The sequence below is a fragment of the Euprymna scolopes genome, chromosome 29 (assembly GCF_053919585.1).
Source record: "Euprymna scolopes isolate OS-2025 chromosome 29, ASM5391958v1, whole genome shotgun sequence".
Lineage (NCBI taxonomy): Eukaryota > Metazoa > Mollusca > Cephalopoda > Sepiida > Sepiolidae > Euprymna > Euprymna scolopes.
The window spans coordinates 50,184,148-50,189,206 of record NC_136510.1 but is presented as its reverse complement, the minus strand read 5'-3'; positions in this window follow the sequence as shown (position 1 = coordinate 50,189,206).

The following is a 5,059-nucleotide window of genomic DNA, read 5'->3' as shown; positions in this document are numbered from 1 at the left end:
TTCTAGCCATCCATGCTTCTTGTAATAAATCTATAATAATCATTCATACCTTACATCTGGGAAAAAAAAACAGAAAACTTCATACCTACTTAAGTCTCAATGGTCAGCATTTCAATACCACAAGGTACCTTCTAACGTCATAATTCTATTTTACAGAATCACTCGGACTCCCAGCTTTGGATACCTCACGTCAGACAGTTGGGGAAAAAAATAACACCTCCTCTTAGCTAGTACCCTTAATTGAGGCGACCTGAACTTTATTTGCGCCGAACAGTAAAAGCGCTTTTTCAAACTCTAAATTACTCCCATTTGCAGTAGTGAGGTATGCGATGTTTTCGCTGTCCCGCCGGAATGCCTCCGAATACAAGACCTGGTTTCTCCCACATTCATACTTTCAAAAACTTAACATTGTAGCTTTATTTATTTATTTATTTAGTTCTCAATAGGGCAATCACTGCCACTCACTTGAATTGTTATGTATCACCGGCATCTATTCTATTTTTCAATTTCTCTTCTTCTCCCCTTCTGATTCACTACACAGTGGCCTCGTCACCACTACACGTCTACACCATGTGTTGGAAGCTTTCAAGATTAGGCAACCAGCCGAAGCTCACATGTTGGTCCGATCTGCAAGTTTAATCTATGTGGGTGCATCCTATTCGTGCACCCTCGTTGCAGCTACAACAAGCGTTTCAAGTCCATAGAGTTGCAAAAACTCCCGTCTCTCTTGTATGCGAAGTAACCATATGTCTGCGAAGTATGCGATAACCGCGGTCAGATTAAACCAAGCTACATAGAAACGGAGAAAATAGCATTTTTCATAACCGAAAAACCTATAAACAAAATCCTCTGCAAGGTTCCGTGAATCACTTCCGAAACAAAATAGTTAACCGCCCGTAACATGTCCAATTTTATTAATTAATCCTAAATTATACGCTGACCATACGTTAAGAAAATTCAATTCAACCTTAATTTAGTCTTCTGTTTTTTTCCTTAATTAACATTATCTTCTCATTTAAATTTTTTTAATTATTTAAATAAACAAGACAAAGATCACTTGACTTCTCTATCTGTCATTTACATTACAATTCATAATCACAAAAACAAAAATCTTTGCAAAAATGGTACAACAAATACATAATCTTCTATATATATAAAAGCGAAAATGTAGGTATGTGTGTTCGCTTTTTGTGTATGTCCAAGAAAGGCTTTTTTCAGAGAAGCGGTCGGTCGCCTAACAACTTTTTAAAACTTTTTATATCACATGTAAATCGTAATATCTAAGATTTAACAACGGAGCTCGCCTGTCTATTTAATTTGCTCGACTTCGGGAAGATAAATATTCAACAGTTTTCGCTCGCCGCATGTAGGTTAGGTCTTTTGCTACTGTCAACGTCTTGGGGGGGAGCATTCCCGCACTAAATGAAATGCTACCCCGCAGTAAAAAGTAATTAAAACGTGCACCATCTAATTTAAGTGATTAAATAAATTCAAACGTGTTTCCGTTAGCATCTCGCGGTGGCGCAATGGTTAACGTCACATTTTTTTTTTTTCACACTTTAATTTACAACTTTGCCTCAAGGGTTCGGGTTCGATCCTCATACTTACCTACCAAACTCCCGGAGTTTTGATTTACCCAAAACCACACACACCTCCAAACACACGGGCAACGCCGGGTACACCTCGCTAGTCGGTTATAAAAGGTGATTTCCTTATCAACATTTAAACACAAGTCTCATTTCACCAAGTACAAAAGTTCAAAACAATAACAAAAATATCGATATATGGATCACAAAACTTCCATGTCAGCATACTTTTGGGGTCGGCTGAAAATTACTTACTAGCCCAACACAAAAATAAATTTCAGAATCGTTCCATTCAACTATATATATTAAAAAAAATTAAATTAATGAGTAACAAAATATTTGCTGGTCGCCGCATCATCAACAAAGACACCTGTCTGACCGGGAATCCACGATTTCTTAAAACTAAACACTATAAAAGCATGTAGCTTTCTTAAAACTGATACAACCATTGATACACGAGGTAATTACATTTCAATTGCAAAGAATTCTTTATAAATTACTCCTTTTTTCCTCAATAAAGCCAAGAAATTCAGTTTTAATTATCTTTTTTTCATTCGAAAACATGAAAACTGAAAACTTCAACAAGGAACAAAGATAATTTCATAACGCAATTCGTAACATTTCTTGCTTTGTTTAAACAAAAAGAACATTCAAGTTTTGCTTTTGAAAACAGCAACAATTTGATTGACAAGTTTACTAACACACTGACACTAGGAGAGGACTTGAATGCCTACTAGACACTATCCTCGAGTGTCTAAGGTCTCTCTGTACAGGGGTTTTGTAGAACAATCTGGCATGAGGATACTTTTTCCATAGAAGTAAACCCTGACCAAATATTCAAAATCACATAGTATTCGCAGCCCAAATAAGATCTCCTCGCTACGGCTACCCCATAGCTTTTCCGAGGAATGGTACACCTTCTCCAAGTAATATTACCTCAAGTAATAGCACGAAGCTGGATACTCCACCAGACTAGGTAAATTCTTGTCCTGGAATCCAGTAAGACCATGAGACCAACATGAAGGATACACTACAACATATAAAAATGGTTAATTGGTGAGAGGAAAATTATGTTCTCAATTTCTTTACTAACTCAGTGCTTGAGAGATAAAGAATTTTAATGGAACATTCGAATAGCTATGGTCCCCACAATATTTTTAGTATATCAAAATAATTTATTGCCTGTTTTCGGCCAGGCAAAAGTTTCGGCCACGGCAAATCAAAACGGATCCGATAAAGCTACGCCTGGCAGTCTAGCTGGGAACCAAGTGTAAACTTACCAGTCCCCATAAAACAGTGATTTTTAATGTGTAATTCGTAAGGGTTCTTCGTTTCCTTTTACTTTATTTGTTTTTCTTTCTTGAGAAATTTAGTTAGATTGTTAACGAAGGTATTTTTTCATCTCCAAATTTTCATTTTTTTGCAAGGATCTGCCCGTACTTGTGTCACAGCTATCAGAAAACCACAATTCAATATTGGCCGTAGTTTGCCCACCCCTGGTATATAGCATTCACTTAACAAAGCAAGGGGTGGGGGTAGAGCAGTAGCTCTAGATATATCTTAGGCTTTTGACAGGGTATGGCACGAAGGTCTTCTCAGGAAAATCAGATTATACGGTATCACTGGAAGAAGACTTAACATAATTAAATCCTTCTTAGATAAGAGAAAAATCCAGGTTGTCCTCGATGGTCGTACATCTAAACAATATGATATAAATGCGGGAGTGCCTCAGAGGTCTATCCTTGGACCTCTATTGTTCCTAATATTCATAAATGACCTCCCTGACAAAATTGTCTGTGAGATGGGTATATATGCTGATGACACCACGCTCCATAACAGACACGACAGGGAAACAAATGAACACATATCTAAAGAAATGGCAGAAACACTAGAGGATGGCCTCCAATCTGTAGTGGAATGGGGACAAAAATGGATGGTCACATTCAATGCTGCCAAGACTAAACTTGTTTCCTTCAATAACTACAAGAAACCTTCTCTACCAGCAATAGCAATGGCCAAAGACTCTTTATCTGAAAGCACATCTTTTAAACTCCTCGGCCTAACGTTCACAGGAAACATGAGTTGGAACAATTACATTGAGAGCATTGCCAGGACTGCTGCGAAAAAGGTAGGTTCTCTCTACCGTGCTAGAAAGCTACTGACCCCTGAAAGTATCTTGTTACTCTATAAGGCCACTATTCGCCTATGTAAGGAGTATTGTTGTCATATTTGGGCTGGTGCATCTGCTACTAGTCTCTCACTCCTAGATAAGGTTCAAAAGAGAGTCACGAACCTAATAGGTCCTGAACTATCATCCAAGCTTCAGCCTCTGTCCCATCGACGCAATGTAGCATCCCTCTGCCTGTTCTACAAGCACTTTAACAATGTATGTTCCGACGAGTTGCAAGCACTTGCCCAACTCCCCACCTAGTACCCCTGTAGCCTGTGTCCCTACATCAAAGTGACAATGTGCCTCTACGTAAATACCCCCGACAACCCCGACAAGCAGTAAAATCCCACCCCTTCACAGTATAGACTCCTAGATGTAAGAGAGCCTTCTACTTCAGTAGTTTCTTCCCCAGAACCGCTAGACTTTGGAACTCCCTGCTAGTTTCCTGCTTCAACAACTGTACTGACATGCAGAAGTTCAAGTGCAACGTGAACCGACATCTTGCTGCCCAACTCCCCACCTAGTACCCCTGTAGCCTGTGTCCCTAATAGTAGTCCCCATACATCAAAGTGGCAATGTGCCTTGTTTGGGGTGAAAATGTAATTTAAAAAAAGACAACACTTAAACAACTTTGTAAGTATGGGAGCTAGTTCTAGCACTATAATAAGAATGCCGTCACGGCCAATTGCTTTATTGGAATCGAGGTTTTTGATTAGCTTGGGAATATCACGCATAGATATTTGTATGTCGCATAGGGTGCTTTCAGACGCAGGAGGAAATACGGGGGGTTAGCGGCCTTGATCGTATAGAGTAGAATTAGCTGCAAAGTTTTGGCAAAGAGATTTGCTTTGTCCGATGCTGACGAGATTACCTTGGGTCCATTGATGAAGGTTGGGATAGAGCACACGCTTCTGTTCAGGGCCCTGTTTGTTATTTGTCAAAAACTGGCGGGAACCAAGCCGCTGCTCATCTACTTAGGATTTGATCATACAACTCTCTAGCTTTATTATATGGCTGAGCATACAGCTCTCTATGGTTGTTGACAGTCTTGAAGGCGGCTTCAGTCTCAGTACATCTATTACGTTGAAAGGAATGGAAATAGTGATTTATGTGTGCAATGGCAACAGCTCATTTTGGAAAGAACAACGACTTGTTGTTGGGGTTTTGTTGAAATTTTTGGAGTGTATGAAGCGGTCTATACCTACAATTAACCATTCCGCCAGGTCTTATACTATAGAGGATATGTCCTTTTTAAACATGGAACGCAAAGGTAGATCTGATATAGGTGTAAAGAAGCTATCCC